The following is a 24914-nucleotide window of genomic DNA, read 5'->3' as shown; positions in this document are numbered from 1 at the left end:
GTGAAAAAGCAAATTACATATAAATTAATATTATTTAAATTTCTACTGAATTAGTATTGAAAGGTTGGATGAATCATAATTTATACTCCGGTTTAGGTATTTATCAATGTATTGAGTTTATAACTGTATGCATGATCAGTATTCGTTTGAAATCGCCCATATTTTTCTCCTGGGTTGAGCTATGATGAGTTCCTATAGATTGGATTGTAATTCGAGACGATTGTCTTGCTAATATCTAATGAAAGCCTGTGTTTTTTAAATTTTAGCCAAAATATCCTCCTTATGCCGGGGTAAGTAACAAGCTCCTCCAGAGTTCAGGAAAGGGAATAAAGCTATGATACTAAGTTCTAGACTGATGTCCCAGGATTCAGACAGCGAAGATGTGCCTGGGCAATTGTGACTTGAAGAGATCTGAGGTATGTCCAGGCTGTGCTTGCTAATGGGCTTGCTCACAGGTTGTCTCAACGACTCTGAAAAGCTGATCTTAGAAACAAAATAGTACCTGCAGATTCTGAGAAGTTTGGAAAAGACTCCAATATACCTATTGACGGATTGTCATGCTATTATTGGATGTCTGGGGAGTTAACAGGCGTAAAAGGAGGATATAGCTTCCCTAAAAACCCCGTAGACTCTGAGACTTCTCAGGCATCTTAATTGAAGGATGTGGAGTATCGGCACCAGTAGGGTCCCAATAGTCGCTCGTACGCCCCTGTAAACGAACAAAAACAATAATCCTAATATGTACATGCAGTCACTAGATGAGGGGATCAACGAACTAGTCCGGGATCAAGTTCTCAATGCGGATTCAGCATCAGTTAGAGTGAATGCAAGCTAAGTTCACTGGATTTTGAGAATATTATTTACAGGAGTTGATTCCCAATCTTGACTTCACGAATAAACACGAATTGCTTAAGCTTAATTGTTATTGTAAAATTAGCTGTAATTCAGAATTAAAAATAACAATAGCATAAAGCGTTGTAAAGAAAGCGGTGAGTATACTTACAGAATGAGCATTGAATTTTATAAAGATGTTATTTGAATTAAAACAGCCTGCATTGTTTGCTGATTTTGAGTGCGATTGAATAATCAGATTTGTGTCTACAAAGTTCTGCGAGCTTATTTAAGTCTCACATCTTACTCATTCTATCATTCACACAGACAAATGATTTTATTCAGCAAATAAGTACACAAATATATCTGTCTGACTGTTTTAAAGTAGGTATTTAATTAAAAATTTATTTATATTTTTGTAAAAAATATTTAAATTTAAATTTCGATCTGACTTTAATTTTATCATCAAACTAAAAATAATAGTTTTTCACACAAATAAATCTGGTCCTAAATAACATTCAATTGAGAAAAAATCTTTAAAAAATAAATATTTAAATTTTATTAATTGGCAAAGAAAAGATATTAACGACTGTGGAAGCGACTATCTCCTTCCGGAGAGAAACCATTGCCCTTTAAAAGTGGTTTTGTCGCCAGGGCGTCGACATCTCATTCCCCTTCACGCTAACACGCAGTAGCACCTAAGAGATTAGCTAAGTGGTTAGCACGTGGAGATCCCTGGTTCGAATCCTGCTGCCGGCCCTTCTCTCTCCCTTCCATTTTTTTCCCTACAAGCGTCTCTTGCAGCACGATGCATCCAACGATGCTCATGTTGTCAATGACGAGAGATGTTGACACGCCTTAATTAAAAACAATAAATTAATAAAAAAAAAACCGTCAGGACGAATGTATTTCTTTGAGAAACACATGTTCTGAGGTCCTCTGATTTTGAAAAGTGGTTTTTAGGTGCCATCGAGATATTGCTAAAATTCAGTCAAAATCAGCCTTCCAGAGAAGTTATTAAAGGCATACCTTTAGCTTCTTTCTTTGGCGGTTTAAACAATCATTAAATAAATTTTAGGCCTAACTTTTTTAATCAAAAAGTGTTTTGCTGAGAAATATTATTTAGAATGAATTTCGGGAAATTTGGCACTGCAAGCTTCTGTGATGAGTTCATTTTTTATTTTAACATGGGAACCAAAATAAGATTTTACAAAATATCTTAGTTTGAAGAAACATTTGTGAGTTTAAAATTGAAATAAGGAAACTCACGGACTTACAAACACACTTAGATCTTACTAGTAAGAAAAAGGAAGAAACACACATAAATATGTGACGTACAAGAGAACTTTAAAAAGGAACATATTTTACGACGTACATCTGTGTCTGAAATAGCTGAATTAGCAGTGGAGTCCTTATCTTGTTGAAATGTTGCTGGTGCAGAACCTAACTTCTTCCCAAGAACTAAGCTGAACATTCTACCAAAAACAGCTTATTCATGAAGGCTGAATTGTCCGAAAAGTTACACACCAAGTACAGTTGAACTAACGGTTATTTCACTCGCCACAAATTAAATATGAGAGTTTTACTAAGAGATGTCTAATTTTGATTTCAATGAATTTGCATTCTTTTATTTAATTAGACGAGCATATGTGGAAGTTGTTAACATTTTTACTTTGTCTTCTCACTGTAGGAAACAAAGCATTGTAATTTTTGCTTTGCAATTCCAAAATTAATTTCCGGCTCTAACCTTCTCATGTGCTGGAAAATACTTCCTTTTTTTAAAGAAACAAATTTAAAGGATTTTTCTGAATTAAAGAGATGTACTAAAACAAAAATTAAGTACCAAGAACCACAGGGTTTCTTAAAAGTTTTACAATACAACGAAGTCCATATCTAGTTGATGCCTTAAACGGTAGTTTGTCGACGAAAATTCTACGAAAAAGTCAGTTGAAAACGCTTTATTAATAAAAACCTGTTTTAAATGACCATTAACGCTAATTAACCGAAGATGGGTCCAGTGGTTTTAATAAAATGGCTTTAATATATTCTACAAATCAAGTATTTCTTTTTACAAAGTCCGACGAATCAAATAATCATACTTTTATTGGTGTTATTGACGGCGGATCACGATGGAAAGCCCAATCAACCTTGCAGAATTATAGTCAAAGAAAATTCGTTTAAATTTTGACTAGTCTTCAATTAGTTTGCGAGGCAAAGTAAATTCTGCTGGTAAGGTTCTAACCAAAAATTATTGAGTAATGGAAACATAAGCAGGCTTATTTACATTGCGAACACGCAGGAGGCTTTCTTGGCTAAGGCTTGGGACGATAAAGTTAAATTAGTTGTTTGCATCCAATAGAACTACATGGGCATGGATAAGTTTTATTGACAGTTGGCGGTCGCAATACCCGCAGGACCTATTTCTCGCTCACTCTTCGCCTCCAACAAGGATGTCAGGTTATTCAGCTATACGTCGCCGTCGTAAAACTTGTCTATTATAAACTATTCAACCGGTGCGTAACACCCTCGCCACATTCTATTAACGCAGTGTACGTAAATAAATTGCCTCGAAACTCTGAATTTATAGTAAAAGAAAACTAGTTGACTTCGTAGTGTTAAGGCTTCTTTGACTTTAAAGATCACCCAGGAGCACACTAAAATAATAACTCAATATTCCTTGGGAAGATTTCAGATCAGAGGTTCATGCATAGAAAGAGGTAGGTCATGTCCAATTTCAAATCCTTTGGCTGCTAACTTGAAATTGCACAAAGCTTTACAAGGCCGTTCTACGCAATCGCTTTCATTCTTCCAAATAGTTATTTTGTTATGTAATGCCTATTTTCTCAGACGGACGACGTCCAACTACCAAATTAGGTGCCGTGGAGGAGACAGCAAGCAAACGTACTTTACTGCGAATTTCTCATATTAACCATTAAATAAAATCTATGACCTAGACCCGGAATTGACCCAGTACCACAATTCATCCCAGCTATGGTCCTCGCCTCTAACCGCCCGGCTATCGTGGCGCCTTACTATTTTTGTACACACTGGTGTCTTTTCTTCAATCCGAATCGTTACACAAGTGTAGAATGGTCGCACAAACTCGTTCTCCACTGTTCTATATAGAAATACCGATAAAAGCGTTTTTACTCGTTTTCCGTCCACTGCCGAAAAAACACAGAAAACTTAAAAAACGATTTTTTGTGAACTTGAAAACCTACGATTGCTTTTAACGTTGCTAGATATTTCATAGATGCAGGTCAGTAAACTGCACAGAAAAGCCATTTTAGAGAGAAGCTTAAGATAATCAATTTTATGAATACAAATTTTCATTTAACATGATGATGGGCCTACATCTGTTCTAAATGAAGTTCTTAATTAAAATGAAGTTTAAAAATTGTTTTTGAAGTAAAAGTTTTTATACATTATTATAGTTTAAAACTGCATATGAGTTATAGCCTGCCAACTAGCAACCATAGCGACTAGTGGGAGGGGGCGTGGTTGTGGGTGTTACTGTGGGCAAGGTCGCCATGAATGTTCCCTGCTTCTAATTGGCCAATCCAATCGCCCATATTCTACACCTTTTCCTCTGCATTCTGATTAGTTAATTATTTAGCACTATTTTTTTTTTTTTTTTTTTTTTTTAATGATTTAAGGCGCATCAACATCTGAAAATATTGGCGGCCAGTAAGAGTGGAACCTGCTCATGACAAATTCAACAAAAATAATGGTTTGGTATTGGTCCAAATCTGATTTGCCTTTAGGCTGAACAATATCGGGCCCGGTAAAATAATTGCGTGTCGCAGGAAAATACTGGCAGACTGAAGTGGCCCTCAGCCCGCAAACTAGGATCGTCATCGCACTTCTTAAAACCCAGTAATGTGCCCATAAATTAATTTTTCTGAAAAAATATTTCAAATAATTATTAGGAGCCATATGAATTTCACATGGTTTGAAGAAAAACGTCGAGGTGAAAAAGAATCATCACACATAAAAGTAAAAATTGATTCAGCAAAGTGGTATTCCATTGGCTGATTCCGTCCAAAAGTATATTGTCAGGTCCGATGGTAGCATCTCAACAAATTTGAATTTGGCCTTAAATTTCCCATTTTTAGTTGACCACATAGTTTCTAACAAAAAGGCCATGTACAGACCAATTTGTAAAAACTACTTTTTCGTAATTAAGAAGGGCCAAAACGTGTGTAACCAGTAAATCTCAAAATGTGCAACGCAGGCGAAAATGAGGACATTATTCATTTTATCGGTAGGTGTCCCATTCTATCAGATATTAGACTGAGTATTTTCAATAGTCGGTTTATTGCCAATATAAAGTGCATATAGTTGTTAAATAGATGAAATTGGATCCTGCTTTTCCCTTACCTTTCTAAAGCCTAGACTTGCAGAGAATTAATTATTTACGAGTTTAATTTTAATTAAAAGTTTTGCTTTTTCATCTTTATTTCCTTACTGATCTCTGGGGTGCTAGCTCCTACTTTCACTTATTTCTATAAGAATATTGGAGCTATTGAAAACTCACTATCATTTGTTTAGTAATACCTTTTCTTATAATAATTATTAGCATATTATTATTAATTTTTGTTTTGTTTTCTGTATATTTTACTATTCAGTGAATAATTGAAATTTTTATTTCTACAGGAACATTTGAGCCGTTCACTGCACAAATCGGTTAACTCCACTTATCATCTTATCTTAAATTTAAGGACAAATCACTTCGTTTAGTCATAGCTTTTTATATTTATAATAAATTTCCCAAATAATAAAGATTAACACCATTGAACGACAAAAAAGTTTTGGCCATTAAATAATAAATAATTTATTTCAAAAGCCATTTTGTTGTAACTCCGGGCTCTAATGTAAATCATTGCAATAATTCAACTCAAATTCAGTAAGAGCCTTTAAATGATAACGGTCAATTTATTTGAATTTATATTAAAAACTGAATTTAAAAAAAACATGTTTATTATTTCATCTAATTTTTCCACTTTTTGGTTTTATGGAGTCAATCGAGTTGTGCAGTGAACGGCTCATTTTATACTTGTATAATTAGTAGCACGTACACAGCTATCGGACAGGCAGACTTTTGTCCACTGTCTAAAAGTGATTGCTTTTATTTTCTGAATAAACACTTTATTCCATCACTATTCACAAAAACATTTGGGAAGCGTTGAGAGGTGAGTTGCCCCCCCAAGAACCCTTCCAGTTTCCTTTAATCTTCTTCAGGATGTCTTGGAAAAGCATAGGAGAGGAAGAGACTATTAGAGTTTGGTATCCCCGCCGACAGGTTCCTAGAACTTGAAGTAGATGCGTCACGAGGGATGCTGTAAATGGCGCTTGTTTGGTCGCAGAGCAAAATACCTCCTTAACACAAAAAACTTCTATTAGACTTTAGATTCTCCTCCATCCATTGTTTTCTTCACTGCAGTGATTTATCATTATAGTTGTTTCAGATTTTTTTTTTTTTGTTTTGTTCCTTGCATTTCGACAGGTTGTGGGTTTCAATCTGAATTAAATTGGTTTCCAACTCAATTTGGAAAGTTTGCTTCGATCACAATACTTGTCCTTAAGTAAATATTTCGATATTTCGATTTTATACTAATGTTATTGTTTTGAGTGTTGATCTAGGTGCCAAGTTTCTGTCTGTAGTCTGTAAAGCTTTGCAATTCGTTTAGGTCTATAAACCATTTCAGCAATTTTTAATCAAGCAAGTTGGTGTGAAGTTGCATAAAGTGGGCACTAGATGGCTCCACGGTTGACTGCCATAACCATGTATTTTATTACACTTGTGATATAAACTTTTAGTGGAATATTGTAAAACTGTGAACACGCTGTATTATTACAGAGCGGACGGTGCGGGGCGGGCAGAGTTGGTCCGGGCAGCTTGATGGATTGCGACATGAAGCTCTCTCCAACCTTTTATTATGATAAAAACTTAGGGCTGCAAGTACATGCCTCTAAAGTTCATTTTATCTTCCTCGTGAAAAGAAAACCCCCTTCGGCTTTTACATTTTTACATAATAAGAAGGGAGGTCAGAGGTTATTGAGAGTTGATGGAAGTCCAATGTACCCTGAGACCCGGCTGAGTGCGCAGTTTGGTGCAGCTCAGACTAGATGGACAATGTTCCGCCAAAATCACTCAAAAAGAAAAAAAAACTGGTGAGAATCTGTGGTAGGTTTAACTCTAGAATACAAAAACTTTTTACTCCTTACTCACAGAAAGAGGACGTAATGCAATATTGTCAAATTTTGAGAAATTGAGATTTTAAAAGGAAACGCTTGCTTAACAGTTCTTGAGAGAATGTAGAAAAGACCTGCATAGGGGTGAGCAACCTGCACTACTCAGAAAATTTACATAATTTAGGTACTCACACGACTTTCTCACAACGCTGCTTACGTAATCAAATTTTCTTTAAATTTAAATTTTGTAATAAAATTTAATTGATTTCAATATTATTAATGTTCACTTTAAAGGTACCATTTTCGAAACAGGAGCTAAAAACTACAAAAATCTATTCTGTGAAATACCATTTCGGTGAGCCAACTTTCTACAAATTCGGAATTTTGGTTGAGTAAACAAATTATTTAGTTGCGCATTTTTCAGAAAGCGTCCAAAACAAAAAAACGTTCAAACGTCCAACTAACAACGAAGCGTAACATTTCCTCAATTCACTAAAAAGTAGCTAGACTGGGGTTCGACCGGGGATCTCCAACTTCTACCATACCCCGTTAAACATTTAATTCTTATAAATACTTATAGTCCAAATATCCACAGCTTTCAGGAAAAGCCCAAGCACACCTGTTAGGCCCTCGTTCGAATTTCCTGTGTAATCAAGTTGTGTGCAACACGTAGACTTTGCAAGGAGCAGTAAAAGCTCTTGTAAAGTTAGTTCTTAAAAAAATGAATAAATAAATCATTATCACGAGATTAATATCCGAAAAGAGAATGTGAGCAATTGATGCGTCCTCCATTCCTTTGTTTAAGGAATGACAAAACCATGAAAGCCTGACTCATATTCCACATCTTAGCAATAAAATCTTAGCCGGAGATTGGAGGAACTCTGAATTCATCTCATTGATGGCGAGGCTATCTGGCGTCACAAACCACCCCATCGTTATTATTTCGAACATTTTACACATATTTTGTACGAATTAACTCTTTTTTAATTTTACTTTTCTTCTATAGATAGTGTTTTCATTCCTGAATTATTACTTTTAAAAAAAGGTAGTAAAGTGATCGCATATTATTGGTTAAAATTACCTTCAAATTACATATAAAATTATTTTTAATTTCTGTCTTATAAAAATATCATTAAAAAAGAAATAATCATCAAGGAGCTGCAGTTCAGTGGTTAGTGTATTGAATTCCCGTGCAGAGCTCTCAAATTCGAGACCCACCTGGCTTTAGAGTTTAGATCTACAAAGGCCTTTATTGCTGCGTTATGAGGATATCGTGTTAGTGTTCATAACAGATTTCTTTTTCGTTATATATATACACATATGACTCGTTGTATATATGACTTAAGGCGCGTCAACATCTTGGGTTATTGGCGCCGGTAGCTTTTTTCAGTGCACTACCGTCCTTACGGACAGTGTTCTCTCGCCGCAGACAACATTCTCCATCACCGGGCAGGGAGCTGTAAGAAGCTCCTAAGAAGAGAAATTCTAAGGGCCAGTCGCTAGGTACATATCGATGGATGGAGAGAAGTTACATATTATAAGAAAAAATTGTGATACGAGTGAAAAATATTAAATTGAATTATCCTAGTTTGTTGGGTTGTACAGCGGTACTTTTATTCACTTTAACAGCTTCTGTTCAAAAGAAGAGAAAAATGAAAAGTAAAAATATAGACGTGATAAAAGAGGGGATGTAAATAAAAGAAAAGGGAGCCATGCCTCTAACTAGCTGGAGAAGGAAATTGAATATTTGGTGCCGGAGGGAGAGCGAGCAAAGTTGTGGTTCACACATTAATTCTTGCTTTATCATGTGACACTAATACTAAACGCTTATTCCGGCCATACTAAAGCTCACCACACTAAAGCGCTCTTTTTCAAAAACTTATTTCATTTCCAAGTTGCAATTTTTCAGTGGAACAAGAAGTTTGAAGTTAAAAATAAGGGTCTGCAGAGGAGGCGTAGCCTTCCAAAACAAGAGCCTTCTCTTCCAACCTCATCCTCTTATTACTTCATCTTGCCTTTTATAGGGAGAGATTCTTTTTGCTTACTTTCTTTATGTTAAATTAACACCTTCCAGTCGACTGTGCAGAACAACCATTTGTTTTCACCCAACTTTTCACTTCCTGCACCTACAAGGGATCTACGCTAGGGATTTCCTTCAAGGATACACTAACAAAAACATTTTTATCAATTAGCCAGTTAGAACGGACTCAAGGCCTGAGCTAATCAAAGTTCTTTTCAGACCAAGTTAGATGAAAGAAAAAAGGAAAAATATACCACTGTGAGCCTCCACTAACTACAGTAAGGAGAGCTTAAAAAGGCAGGAGAGATTTCCTCTATTAGCTACCTCTCCGCCAACAGGCTGAAAAATTGGGTATAAGCGAGGTCTACTCCCAATAGTCTTCAAATCGAATCCACGATTAGCGCTCAATCTGTAACAGTTCGTCAAAGCCACATTGTCAGTTCTCTGTTGTTGAACCAGCTTACCCTACCTTTTATTTCACCACTTCATAATGGCTTATTGGCTAATATTGTAACTTTTCAGAAATAATCGTTTTATTGTGAAATATTGTTCGTCCACCTTTTTGTCGACTGATTCAATAATCCAAAAAGAAGTATGATTACTGCCAATTTCAGTCATAATTTTTATTTATTTTTCGCCAAGCTTTTGATTTGGGGACTGGACAGCCCAAACAGGGAGCTTGGTCTCTGAAGAATTATACCAATTCTTCAGCTTTTTTCCTTCCTCACGATTCTTTGATGTCCAGGAACCCAGAATAGGCTTGCTGCTTTCTTATAACCTAATTCGTAAATCTTCTTCAACATACTCTGACCAGTGTACGTACTGCTCTCAGTCCTGATTCTATGTCCTTTATTGATCTATGTCAGAAGATTCTACTACCTACTTCATATTTTTCATTTATAACTTCCTGCATATAACTAGGCGGTAATTCCTGGTTTCCTTATGATAAATAACCAAAGATAGTTAAGATTTCTGTATGAACTAGTGGACTGCGTCCTTGCTTTAACTCCCTCGAGGAACTCTCAGGAGGCAATTCTGACCCATTAAGTTTAACTCCCTCTACACGTAAATTCAGCATTACGAATGCAATTACCTCCGGTTGCAATGCTTAACGAGAAAAGTAACGAAATTTTAATTTCGGCGTAAATTAAATCCTTTGTTTCAGTTCTATTAAGTGCATTTGAAACCAATTACGGAAATGTTTATTCACTTTGATAATTGCTTGGTAGCATTGTCAGATGATGCATTAGACGGACCATGCAGGTTATTACCGAGCCAGTAATCTTACCTCATCAAGTCTGCATAGTAAGGTTATATTCCCTCGAGGATTTCTTTAAATACTTGTTAAATAATTTATTATTTATTAGGAAATACAAAGTGTGTGGCGGAACAAAGTGTAATGAGTGTCTGGCTTCAAAGTGGAGTACTTGGGCCTGGGAGACCCGGCCGGGCGTCACGTGAATGCGCCTCCCTCGTGCCTCATTAAAATCTCATGCTGGGTGCATCGGAAAGTGCTGCCAAATATTGCCTGCACACTACACACACTTTTACCTCAACAAAACTAAGAACCTAGTTTTTTAAATTCATTTCTTTAATTTCTTTTTACACCTTCTTCAGGATAAATAAACATTCCAAATTATTTTTTGCAAATAATAGTTCAAGTGTTTTAAACAAAAGTTTCTGCTGAAGTGAGAAATGATGCGAGCCAGTTTATAAGGACGGAAGATTTTAATACTTTTTTTGGTTCAAAATATTTGTGCAAATATGCATTTTCGTTCTTGAATGCGATTGAACTAAACACTGGTTGCAATTTCGGATATAAATTTGGAATCTTGTTCTAGGATTAGTTTAAGTTCACTCGAACTATTTTTTGAGAAACTTGCATAATCTATGCAATCATGTGCGATCAATGCGACATCAAATTGCAAACAATATTTTTTTCTTCTACTTTGTAGATTCATTTTTTTTAAATTCAGAACCAGTGCTATAAAAATAATTGATTTATAGGTAATTTAATGCTAGTGTTAGTTACATTTCTTCAAATTTAGGTAGTCTTTTTACACTCTTACAACACAAGACTAAAAAAGTATACCACAGCACTTTACTTAGATAGCACAGAAAATCACATACAAAAATTGTAAATGTCAATGGCATAAGATAATAGTTTTTGTAAATTAAGTTTATTCAAATCAATGTAAATTATAACTCTACTGTAAAATATGTTCTACAGCCCTGACGGTGACCCTAGGTCGAAAGCTTGGCAAAATAATACAAAAATCATGACTGATATTGGCATTATTCTTTCTTCCTTCTAAATAACTGTAGTGTAAAGGAAAACTAACACTTTAACATCAGTGGCTTTCTCTGGCACTAAAATAGAGGGAAGTGGAATATGATGTTACGATTGATGGTTGGTCATAACATTTTTTCGATAGGGCAGGGACCGCATACTGGATTCCCACACGGAGATCACGGGTTCGAATCCAGCCGAGTTTCTCTTCCCAGCAGCTTCTTATAGCTCATTGCCCCGTGATGGACAGTGTTGTTTGTAACGAAAGAACACTGCTCGGAGGCCGGCAGTGCACTGGAGAAAGCTCTGAGCGCCAACAATGTTGACTCGCCTTAAATTTAAAGAAAAAAGGCAGCCTTCGGCGAGAAGCGTTTTCGACTGTTTGTCTTCTGAACAACTGAAACCATTTTAGAAAAAATAAATCAAAGAATTGAACCAAAACAAAGTGTGAAGGGTACACTTCTCTTACAATAAATATAATGAGGCATACATAACAGCTTCAACTCAGCCCCTGATGGTCATGTATAGCTGCAATATGGCAATCCAGCTGTGTAGTACAGGTTAGTATCTGTATTAGCCGGCGCATTTATAGTACAGCGTTATTACGCAACCGGTATGCGACGGCACATTTGTGCCATTTCTTGGTGGAATAAGTGCCACGATATGTTTTTTCAATATTAATGGATCCATTAAAATATAAATGGATGTAAAAACTGGACTCCACTTATCAGTTATTGTGCTGCTGCCTGGAAATTCAGATATGAGCACCTTTTTTAACTATTAGATAAAATCCAAGGCTTAGACCTGGAATAGTACCACCACCCAGTACCACCACAACACATCTTGGCTTTGCAGGGCCTCGCCCCTAACCGCTCAGCTAACGTGACGCCTCCTTAAAAATTATTATTTCTAAGGTCAACAATTTATTTTTGGTTATTTAGTTAGTCCTATAGGTATTGGTCTTCTAGGGGAACTGACTGCAACTCATTTAGCGACCAATAAATTTGAGTACCAACTTACTCAATGGATTTTTCACGTTTATTTTTAATTTCCTCGAAAATTCCTTCTGTTGGGTGAATTGAGCTTGGAAGAAACTGGGAAATTCAGCCACGGTGTCCGAGCTGTCTTCTCGTCCGTGTGTTCTGTGATGTAAGAAAGGCCGTTTCACTCTGTCTTCTCGTCCGTGTGTTCTGTGATGTAAGAAAGGCCGTTTCACTCTGTCTTCTCGTCCGTGTGTTCTGTGATGTAAGAAAGGCCGTTTCACTCTGTCTTCTCGTCCGTGTGTTCTGTGATGTAAGAAAGGCCGTTTCACTCTGTCTTCTCGTCCGTGTGTTCTGTGATGTAAGAAAGGCCGTTTCACTCTGTCTTCTCGTCCGTGTGTTCTGTGATGTAAGAAAGGCCGTTTCACTCTGTCTTCTCGTCCGTGTGTTCTGTGATGTAAGAAAGGCCGTTTCACTCTGTCTTCTCGTCCGTGTGTTCTGTGATGTAAGAAAGGCCGTTTCACTCTGTCTTCTCGTCCGTGTGTTCTGTGATGTAAGAAAGGCCGTTTCACTCTGTCTTCTCGTCCGTGTGTTCTGTGATGTAAGAAAGGCCGTTTCACTCTGTCTTCTCGTCCGTGTGTTCTGTGATGTAAGAAAGGCCGTTTCACTCTGTCTTCTCGTCCGTGTGTTCTGTGATGTAAGAAAGGCCGTTTCACTCTGTCTTCTCGTCCGTGTGTTCTGTGATGTAAGAAAGGCCGTTTCACTCTGTCTTCTCGTCCGTGTGTTCTGTGATGTAAGAAAGGCCGTTTCACTCTGTCTTCCCGTCCGTGTGTTCTGTGATGTAAGAAAGGCCGTTTCACTCTGTCTTCTCGTCCGTGTGTTCTGTGATGTAAGAAAGGCCGTTTCACTCTGTCTTCTCGTCCGTGTGTTCTGTGATGTAAGAAAGGCCGTTTCACTTGTTCCTTTTTTGCCCAAGTTTATGAAAGACCATTTGTTCAATTCTTCCACTTTGATCTTCCCCTCTCCGGGACCGAAAGTCTTTGTTGAAATACTTTGTACTCCACAGGTTTAATTGAAGAACTTTATAATTCTTTTCTTTATTGTCTACAATTTATTCCCTTTATATAAAAAAAGAAAGTAATTTGAATAATTTTTTTTAATTAGGAAATGAAAAATTAAAATTTACGCTTCATTTTTTCCATCTAAAGAAATATGATGAGAACAAATAAACATTATAAGCTTGTCTTTGTGTTTTTGTTTTGTAATACGTCAAGTTAATTTGTACTAATTAAATGAATGTTGACATTTCCTAAGAACTGAATTATTTCTGGATATATTTTAAATTTGATACATTAATTTAGCTAAATCATTTTCTTTGTTTACCGAAAATGTTCCAACAAAAAAATAAAATTAAAAAGTTTTAGCGCATTGTTATAGAATCTTACAAACAAAATAATCTCAGAAAACACCAATTTGGGATCCAGTAAATATACCTCAGGCAATCGAGCTGTAGCGCTCTAATTCGAAAAGAATCCAGTCTCTCCAGTCCGCGATTCTCCCCCTAAATAAGTCGCCTGAGCTTCCTGGTATGTATTCAATTTACAGCCACCTAAATATTCCCTACATCAACCGCCTAGACGATTTCCGTTACAAACATTCCCATAAATCACTTATCGTTCACCCAAACTCCCACGACATCCCAGGAAATCCTAGACACTGGCTGAAGCACCAGACTCCCTTGAGTTGCAGTGGTCCAATAATAGAGTCATCATTGGATGGCTACTCCCCCTTATGCTGCAGCTGATAGTTATGCAGTATCGTTATATTTACTAATTGTATATTTTGTACAGGTGTAAATTTAAAATCATGTTTCTCAGATCGATATTACGCTGCACATTTGGCTAACACAATATACCTAAACTGACACAACATACCTTTATAGCTGACCGCAGTTTGCAGCAGATCTAGCTATGAAGGGCACCTAAAGGGACTTCAGGTTTGTTAAGTAGATTGTATTGTGAGAGAGTACTGCGAGAGTTCGCGTCACAATTTTCCAGAATAGGACAGATTGCAATCTGGCAGATGCTAAGTGTAAAACTACATATCATGCTAAGTTAAATTCATTCGCTATGTAAGTGAGAACATTGCTATCTGCATTCATTTACATACTGGGGATATTATCTTGTAAATTAGTTGTTAATTGAAATTTAGAAATCAGAGTTACGTCACAATTCGGGTGTTGAAGAAAGTTTTACCATTGAAGCTAACGAAGATAAAATAGCAATTTCAGACGAAAATTAAAGATAAATATTTAATTGATTGTTTCTGAATTAGCAGAACGTCCTTAAAGAAGCAATTGAATTTTAGTAAATATACAAATCAAAACTCACATACCACCTCATACACTGTATGTCAATTGTATACAATTAATAGTATTGTCAAGGCGTCACGGTAACCGAGCGGTTAGATTCGTGGTTGCAAAGCTAAGAAGTATTGTGGTACTAGGTTCGATACTCGGTCTAGGTCTTGGATTTTATTTAATGTGATTATATGAGAAATCAATAGTAGCATATTTGCTATCCACCTCCATCCTCGACACCTGGTGGTAGGTAGTTGGTCGTGAAGGCTGGGTGAAATAATAGGCATTCAATGATTTTTTTCGTCAATATTATTACCTCATTTATGCTGTGAAGCAAAGCCCTGGGCGACCCAAGATCCCTCCGGGAACGAGTGTTTAACTAAATGAAAACATCACCACTTTGAGCCGAGTATAGGGCCAGAATTCAGACGCGCACTGTGCCATCAGTGGACTGTATCCATAAGAACAATCACTCTCTCCACCATAAATCGATCTGTTCTTATCAAAGCAATCAATTTTAAAATAATAGTGAAAGATATTAAGGTGTCTAAAAAATTTACGAAATCGGAAGTAACTTTTAGCAGCTATTTTCAAGAAAAGATAAAAAAGCCATTTTCATTTCAAAATCCATAAGTATTAGAAGTGTTAACACTAGCGAAACGGAATTCTAACTTTGAGCTTTTAGTTGTGATTTTTACCCGAAACTAATGGAGATCTTCTATTGAAACAAACCAATATTTGGACACAGACATTGCGGTGTTTTTGTTTTTTTTTAGTTAATTTATTTAATTTTGTTTTAATTTGGGGAGTTCCGAAAACTTAATTTTCAAAATTTGACAGGAATACAGTTCTTTCTTTACTTATGAGTAAGAGGTAGTCAACAATTCTAAATCTTAGGAAAATTTGGAAAATCTCAACTATAAGAAATTTGGTAGTAAAAGAAAATCGTTTGGGTTTTTCACGCTGGAATTGTGTTTGAGTGTGTGTGTTAGTGTGGAAAAGAGGTTTTGGGGAGAGAGGGCAGGTGTAACTCTTTATAGTGGTCGAGTCAATATGTGCGGCACGTATTTACCTGAGGTATTTGCAGGCGGCTGTACGCGCTCTCGCTCGGCACACGCACATGACCCCTACAATATGTAACAGATTCAAGCGGGCCCAGCTCGCGCATTCGCCAGTCACACCAAACGTACGCGACAAAATATTACCTCTATTTGTCATGTGTAACAGTGTTTTCACACCTAAACACACACACGCGCCCAATGTCACCCTATTGTTTGGGGCGTGTAAGATATTAGAAATGGCGTTATATTTCAATACGCCGGAGACTGCCAAATCAAGTTGCTCAGCCATCCAAAGGGTCTTAACCTTCTATCGAAACCAGATATCTTAAGTGCGGGTGCAAAATTAAATAAAATCTGTTGAGAAAGTAATCTGCTCACACAACTTTGTCTTACCCTTACATCCGTAATTAAATTTTCCATGAACTTAAGAAATATACATTAAAGCCCAGCTTTGTCAGAACCTCAAAGTGCTAAGCATATCCATTTATAGAGTCCAAGTTCAGTGCAAACCATTTGGCCACTGCTTGGGAAGAGTAACAGAAAACTTGAACACAAAAACTGAACTATCGCTTTGCCAGTAACTACAGAAACTCGGAATTTCATTAAGACATTTCATACTAATAACGCAAGTGGCACTTTAGAGGCATGTGCCTCTACTCTCTCTCCTACAAGTGCTCTGAACCAAATATTTGTACTTGATATTTATTTTAAGTAATTATAGTTTAGTTTTATAAATTATCGTTTAAGACTGGTGGAAGTATCTGATGGTTGGGCAGGATAATGGAGCCGTTAGGTGGTGGTCAAATCCTTGGTTAGGTAGGATTCCATTGTCCTGGAGCATACATCAGGTTTTCGGGTGAAGGGAGCAGAAGTTCAAAGGTTCAAAGAGTTGGTTACAATATTGTATTATTCTGAAATAGTAATGCTTCTAACTGAGCTTTTGTGCAGTGTGAAATGCGTTACTCTTCAGACTGGTCAAGTCTAATAATAAGTAATTCATTGGCAAAATTGAGTAAATTCTTATAGCAATTATTCTTTTAATTTATACGCTTACCTGGTTTTAAATATCCTCTTTGATTCATTTCACCTCTCTGCAACGCCTTCATAACGAGGGAGCGAGATCACGCGATTCCCTTCGAGAAGCACTCAGTAATGCAATCATTAATGGCAGAAAATTAACTATTTTAAGTAGAGGGAAAATGGCGGTTCTGGCGCACCTAAATTGTGCCAGATCCAAACACCTCCAAATCTGACCGGGTAATCATCGAGTTCAACGAAACTGTAAGCCATACCCATACCCATCAGCACCATTCTACCCCCACCTATCATCGAATTTGACGAGGCTGAAATCCGCACCATCACAAAAAAAAAAAAGAGGAATCGTTTTAAAGATAACAACGGCCTTAATTCTTAAATAACATAAAATAAAAAAAACGTTATCGCTAAAATTTGGATTTAGAAGTAAATTACCCATTTTCGAAGTGAACAAGATACCGAAAAATCACAGTAAATTTAATGTAGAAAGTTAAATGATCGAAGTTTTCGATCTTAGTTTTGAAACTCATCCAAAATTAAAAACGTTTATACCTCTCTTCCTTCTTTACGGATTTTAATGAAATCATTACCAAATCATAGAAACATTGAAAATTTAACCTTCTATATCTCATTTACTATTACAGGTAGAAAAATGCGATTTATACCAGCTGTACAGAAAACTTTTCTCTACATTTCGGTGAAGAATTCATGGAAATCTGATACATACGAAGAGAGATATAAGAGTTGGAAATTTTGAACGAATACGGAAACCTTCAAAATATAACATTATAAGAAGAAATATTTATTTATAAGATCACAATATAAAACACTCAATGGTGAATGTAATGAAGTAAAGTAAAGTAAAGTAAAGTAAAGTAAAGTAAAGTAAAGTAAAGTAAAGTAAAGTAAAGTAAAGTAAAGTAAAGTAAAGTAAAGTAAAGTAAAGTAAAGTAAAGTAAAGTAAAGTAAAGTAAAGTAAAGTAAAGTAAAGTAAAGTAAAGTAAAGTAAAGTAAAGTAAAGTAAAGTAAAGTAAAGTAAAGTAAAGTAAAGTAAAGTAAAGTAAAGTAAAGTAAAGTAAAGTAAAGTAAAGTAAAGTAAAGTAAAGTAAAGTAAAGTAAAGTAAAGTAAAGTAAAGTAAAGTAAAGTAAAGTAAAGTAAAGTAAAGTAAAGTAAAGTAAAGTAAAGTAAAGTAAAGTAAAGTAAAGTAAAGTAAAGTAAAGTAAAGTAAAGTAAAGTAAAGTAAAGTAAAGTAAAGTAAAGTAAAGTAAAGTAAAGTAAAGTAAAGTAAAGTAAAGTAAAGTAAAGTAAAGTAAAGTAAAGTAAAGTAAAGTAAAGTAAAGTAAAGTAAAGTAAAGTAAAGTAAAGTAAAGTAAAGTAAAGTAAAGTAAAGTAAAGTAAAGTAAAGTAAAGTAAAGTAAAGTAAAGTAAAGTAAAGTAAAGTAAAGTAAAGTAAAGTAAAGTAAAGTAAAGTAAAGTAAAGTAAAGTAAAGTAAAGTAAAGTAAAGTAAAGTAAAGTAAAGTAAAGTAAAGTAAAGTAAAGTAAAGTAAAGTAAAGTAAAGTAAAGTAAAGTAAAGTAAAGTAAAGTAAAGTAAAGTAAAGTAAAGTAAAGTAAAGTAAAGTAAAGTAAAGTAAAGTAAAGTAAAGTAAAGTAAAGTAAAGTAAAGTAAAGTAAAGTAAAGTAAAGTAAAGTAAAGTAAAGTAAAGTAAAGTAAAGTAAAGTAAAGTAAAGTAAAGTAAAGTAAAGTAAAGTAAAGTAAAGTAAAGTAAAGTAAAGTAAAGTAAAGTAAAGTAAAGTAAAGTAAAGTAAAGTAAAGTAAAGTAAAGTAAAGTAAAGTAAAGTAAAGTAAAGTAAAGTAAAGTAAAGTAAAGTAAAGTAAAGTAAAGTAAAGTAAAGTAAAGTAAAGTAAAGTAAAGTAAAGTAAAGTAAAGTAAAGTAAAGTAAAGTAAAGTAAAGTAAAGTAAAGTAAAGTAAAGTAAAGTAAAGTAAAGTAAAGTAAAGTAAAGTAAAGTAAAGTAAAGTAAAGTAAAGTAAAGTAAAGTAAAGTAAAGTAAAGTAAAGTAAAGTAAAGTAAAGTAAAGTAAAGTAAAGTAAAGTAAAGTAAAGTAAAGTAAAGTAAAGTAAAGTAAAGTAAAGTAAAGTAAAGTAAAGTAAAGTAAAGTAAAGTAAAGTAAAGTAAAGTAAAGTAAAGTAAAGTAAAGTAAAGTAAAGTAAAGTAAAGTAAAGTAAAGTAAAGTAAAGTAAAGTAAAGTAAAGTAAAGTAAAGTAAAGTAAAGTAAAGTAAAGTAAAGTAAAGTAAAGTAAAGTAAAGTAAAGTAAAGTAAAGTAAAGTAAAGTAAAGTAAAGTAAAGTAAAGTAAAGTAAAGTAAAGTAAAGTAAAGTAAAGTAAAGTAAAGTAAAGTAAAGTAAAGTAAAGTAAAGTAAAGTAAAGTAAAGTAAAGTAAAGTAAAGTAAAGTAAAGTAAAGTAAAGTAAAGTAAAGTAAAGTAAAGTAAAGTAAAGTAAAGTAAAGTAAAGTAAAGTAAAGTAAAGTAAAGTAAAGTAAAGTAAAGTAAAGTAAAGTAAAGTAAAGTAAAGTAAAGTAAAGTAAAGTAAAGTAAAGTAAAGTAAAGTAAAGTAAAGTAAAGTAAAGTAAAGTAAAGTAAAGTAAAGTAAAGTAAAGTAAAGTAAAGTAAAGTAAAGTAAAGTAAAGTAAAGTAAAGTAAAGTAAAGTAAAGTAAAGTAAAGTAAAGTAAAGTAAAGTAAAGTAAAGTAAAGTAAAGTAAAGTAAAGTAAAGTAAAGTAAAGTAAAGTAAAGTAAAGTAAAGTAAAGTAAAGTAAAGTAAAGTAAAGTAAAGTAAAGTAAAGTAAAGTAAAGTAAAGTAAAGTAAAGTAAAGTAAAGTAAAGTAAAGTAAAGTAAAGTAAAGTAAAGTAAAGTAAAGTAAAGTAAAGTAAAGTAAAGTAAAGTAAAGTAAAGTAAAGTAAAGTAAAGTAGTAAAGTAAAATAGTCCTTAACGTCCAACTACTGCCTAAATAATCTTAACAATTAAATTAAGAGTTCAAAATTGGCGAGGAATCGGACAAATAAAAACAACAACTCAACCAACCCGCATAGCCACGCCCTGAAGAGGACAATATATTTGTCGAAACGTTGGCAAAAAGACGAGTTGTTGATTTATTTGGACCGATTTCTCCCCAATTTTGAATAGTTTACGAAACCTATATATTCTTAAGCAATAAAAATTAGCCATACCCCGAACTGGGGATCTTCCAGAAAAGCCATGCTCATGACCACTAGACCAAAACCCACCACTATGGACCTAGAGTATTTATTGAAGTGTGCACATAAACAGATAATTTATTTTCTAACCGCGATTTAAAATGTTTTAATATAAATTTAACTCCTTGAATATTATACGTCATCAATCCAAGTTGAAATTTTTCTGGGTCATGTTTTTGCTGTGAAATGGGGCCCTCATAACTCCCACAGTAAACAACAGATTATTCGTATGAAATTTTGTGGTCTTACAAACTCTGTTTTTTCGAGTAGTGTGCTATAGTTTTCTTGAGTACAGATCCATTAGTTGAGAAGATATTGAGAGTTGAAATTTTTTTGGGTCATGGTTTTGCTGCGAAATGGGGCCCTTATAACCCCCATAGTAAACAGCAGTTTATTCGTATGAAATTTGGTGTTCTTACACACTTTTTATTACTGAGTAGTATGCTATAGATTTTTTGAGTTCAGATCCATTAGTTGAGAAGATATTGAGAGTTGAAATTTGTTTGGGTCATGGTTTTGCTGTGAAATGGAGCCCTTATAACTCCCACATTAAACAACAGATTATTCGTATGAAATTTTGTGCTCTTACACCCTTTGATTTATTGAGTAGTATGCTATAGTTTTCTTGAGTTCAGATCCATTAGTTGAGAAGATATTGAGAGTTGAAATTTATTTGGGTCATGGTTTTGCTGTGAAATAAGGCCCTTATAACTCCCACAGAAAACAACAGATTATTCGTATGAAATTTTGTACTCTTACACACTTTGTTTTACTGAGTTGTATGCTATAGTTTTATTGAGTACAGATCCTTTAAATGAGAAGATATTGAGAGTTGAAATTTTTTTGGGTCATGGTTTTGCTGTGAAATGGCGCCCTTATACCTCCCACAGAAAACAACATTTTATTCGTATGAAATTTTGTACTCTTACACACTTTGTTTTACTGAGTAGTATGCTATAGTTTTATTGAGTACAGATCCTTTAAATGAGAAGATATTGAGAGTTGAAATTTTTTTGGGTCATGGTTTTGCTGTGAAATGGGGCCCTTATACATCCCACAGAAAACAACATTTTATTCGTATGAAATTTTGTACTCTTACACACTTTGTTTTACTAAGTAGTATGCTATAGTTTTATTGAGTACAGATCTTTTAAATGAGAAGATATTGAGAGTTGAAATTTTTTTGGGTCATGGTTTTGCTGTGAAATGGGGCCCTTATAACTCCCACAGAAAACAACAGATTATTTGTATGAAATTTTGTACTCTTACACACTTTGTTTTACTGAGTTGTATGCTATAGATTTATTGAGTACAGATCCTTTAAATGAGAAGATATTGAGAGTTGAAATTTTTTTGGGTCATGGTTTTGCTGTGAAATGGCGCCCTTATACCTCCCACAGAAAACAACATTTTATTCGTATGAAATTTTGTACTCTTACACACTTTGTTTTACTGAGTAGTATGCTATAGTTTTATTGAATACCGATCCTTTAAATGAGAAGATATTGAGAGTTGAAATTTTTTTGGGTCATGGTTTTGCTGTGAAATGGGGCCCTTATAACTCCCACAGAAAACAACAGATTATTCGTATGAAATTTTGTACTCTTACAAACTCTGTTTTACTGAGTTGTATGCTATAGTTTTATTGAGTACAGATCCTTTAAATGAGAAGATATTGAGAGTTGAAATTTTTTTGGGTCATGGTTTTGCTGTGAAATGGGGCCCTTATAACTCCCACAGAAAACAACAGATTATTCGTATGAAATTTTGTACTCTTACACACTTTGTTTTACTGAGTTGTATGCTATAGTTTTATTGAGTACAGATCCTTTAAATGAGAAGATATTGAGAGTTGAAATTTTTTTGGGTCATGGTTTTGCTGTGAAATGGCGCCCTTATAACTCCCACAGAAAACAACAGATTATTTGTATGAAATTTTGTACTCTTACACACTCTGTTTTACTGAGTAGTATGCTATAGTTTTTTTGAGTACAAATCCATTAGTTGAGAAGTTATTGAGAGTTGAAATTTTTTTGGGTCACGGTTTTGCTGTGTAATGGGGCCGTTATAACTCCCACTGTAAACAACAGATCATTCGTATGAAATTTTGTACTCTTACAAACTCTGTTTTACTGAGTTGTATGCTATAGTTTTATTGAGTACAGATCCTTTAAATGAGAAGATATTGAGAGTTGAAATTTTTTTGGGTCATGGTTTTGCTGTGAAATGGGGCCCTTATAACTCCCACAGAAAACAACAGATTATTCGTATGAAATTTTGTACTCTTATCCACTTTGTTTTCTGAGTTGTATGCTATAGTTTTATTGGGTACAGATCCTTTAAATGAGAAGATATTGAGAGTTGAAATTTTTTTGGGTCATGGTTTTGCTGTGAAATGGCGCCCTTATAACTCCCACAGAAAACAACATTTTATTCGTATGAAATTTTGTACTCTTACACACTTTGTTTTACTGAGTAGTATGCTAGTTTTATTGAGTACAGATCCTTTAAATGAGAAGATATTGAGAGTTGAAATTTTTTTGGGTCATGGTTTTGCTGTGAAATAGGGCCCTTATAACTCCCACAGAAAACAACAGATTATTCGTATGAAATTTTGTACTCTTACACACTTTGTTTTACTGAGTTGTATGCTATAGTTTTATTGAGTACAGATCCTTTAAATGAGAAGATATTGAGAGTTGAAATTTTTTTGGGTCATGGTTTTGCTGTGAAATGGGGCCATTATAACTCCCACAGAAAACAACAGATTATTTTTATGAAATTTTGTACTCTTACACACTTTGTTTTACTGAGTTGTATGCTATAGTTTTATTGAGTACAGATCCTTTAAATGAGAAGATATTGAGAGTTGAAATTTTTTTGGGTCATGGTTTTGCTGTGAAATGTGTCCCTTATAACTCCCACAGTAAACAACAGATTATTCGTATGAAATTTTGTACTCTTACACACTTTGTTTTACTGAGTAGTATGCTAGTTTTATTGAGTACAGATCCTTTAAATGAGAAGATATTGAGAGTTGAAATTTTTTTGGGTCATGGTTTTGCTGTGAAATAGGGCCCTTATAACTCCCACAGAAAACAACAGATTATTCGTATGAAATTTTGTACTCTTACACACTTTGTTTTACTGAGTTGTATGCTATAGTTTTATTGAGTACAGATCCTTTAAATGAGAAGATATTGAGAGTTGAAATTTTTTTGGGTCATGGTTTTGCTGTGAAATGGGGCCATTATAACTCCCACAGAAAACAACAGATTATTTTTATGAAATTTTGTACTCTTACACACTTTGTTTTACTGAGTTGTATGCTATAGTTTTATTGAGTACAGATCCTTTAAATGAGAAGATATTGAGAGTTGAAATTTTTTTGGGTCATGGTTTTGCTGTGAAATGTGTCCCTTATAACTCCCACAGTAAACAACAGATTATTCGTATGAAATTTTGAGATATTAAGCTGTATGTTTGAATAACTTCAACTTTTCTAGTTGGATTAAAATTTATTTTACCATGCAGCAAAAGCTATGCAAAAGGTGGGACAGTTTTTAACTCACCTAGCCGCAAAGTTTTAAAACGATTCCTCTTTTTTTTGTGATGGTGCGGATTTGAGCCTCGTCAAATTTGATGATAGATGGGGGTAGAATGGCGCTGATGTGTATGGCTTATAGCTTCGTTGAACTCTGTGATTACCCGGTCAGATTTGGAGGTGTTTGGATCTGGCACAATTTAGGTTCGACAGAACCGCCATTTTCCTTTTACTATTTTAGTATTGTAAGGGCAATGACACTGACCCAAAATACATCTTTGCATTCTCCATGGAATATACAGGGTGACCAGAGTTATATGCTCCACCCACTTTTTTTTTAAACGGCGGAAAATTTCGAAAAAATAAAAAACACGTATTTAATAATTTTTAGTCTAGTTTATTTTCAGTGACTGACCCATTTTTTTAAGCCTATGTATCTCGAGATACAGCATCCAACTTTGTTTTTTCAAATGGAACGTTATATTTTTTTGCATATTTTTATAGTATTTGAGCTCCAATAAGAAACACAAAAAGAAATTTTGAAATCGGTTAGGTTTTTCAAAAGTTATGGTAATTTAAAATATGGAAAATAAATTTCAGTTTATTGTCAAAATTACGTTATTTTTTTTAATGAATCTGTTCAAACTGGGCACAATCAACGGATAGGCAAGCTAAGACTCTGGACTCCAACGCTTTGCTTGTAGCAGCACTTACGGTGGCGAAGTCAAGATCTAGGGAGGCTAGAGTTATTCGACGTTCAGATTGATTTTTTATACAAACGTTTGGTGTGGAGTTTTAGGATATCAACTAATCGGCCCATACTTCTACAGAGAGAACTTAACTGGTGCAAGGTATCTAACTTTTTTTTAAGAGACATTTTGCCAGTTCTGCTTGAAGATGTTCATCTACAACGTCGGCTAGATATGTATTTTCAACAAGATGGTTGCCCGCACATAATGCGAGAGTGGTTCGAGGTTGCCTGGACAGAAATTTCCATGAAAAGTGCTTAGGTACTCATTGTCTCATCCAATGGCCACCTAAATCTCCGGACTTAACCCAAATGGACTATTTTTTGTGGGGATATCTAAAAAATAAAGTGTACAGCCACCTTAATCACCTGGCTTCAATCGATGATCTGAAACGTCGAATAACTCTAGCCAGCCTAGATCTTGACTTCGCCACCATAAGTGCTGCTACAAGCAAAGCGTGGGAATCCAGAGTTTTGGCTTGCCTATCCGTTGATGTTGCCCAGTTTGAACAGATTCTTTAAAAAAAATAACGTAATTTTGACAATAAACTGAAATTTATTTTTCATATTTTAAATTACCATAACTTTTGAA

General features: G+C 34.5%; 1 protein-coding gene across 4 annotated transcripts in view; it reads right to left on the bottom strand.

Moving 5' to 3' along the window:
• The window catches only part of LOC141459316 (neural cell adhesion molecule 2-like), a 580420-nt gene that overhangs the window by 462046 nt on the left and 93460 nt on the right, over positions 1-24914 (bottom strand). The gene's annotated exons all lie outside the window — the stretch shown is intronic.

The sequence above is a fragment of the Rhodnius prolixus genome, unplaced genomic scaffold, assembly GCF_049639745.1.
Source record: "Rhodnius prolixus isolate KJV_2025 unplaced genomic scaffold, Rpr scaffold_11, whole genome shotgun sequence".
Classification (NCBI taxonomy): domain Eukaryota; kingdom Metazoa; phylum Arthropoda; class Insecta; order Hemiptera; family Reduviidae; genus Rhodnius; species Rhodnius prolixus.
This window is presented reverse-complemented; position numbering and strand designations above follow the sequence as displayed.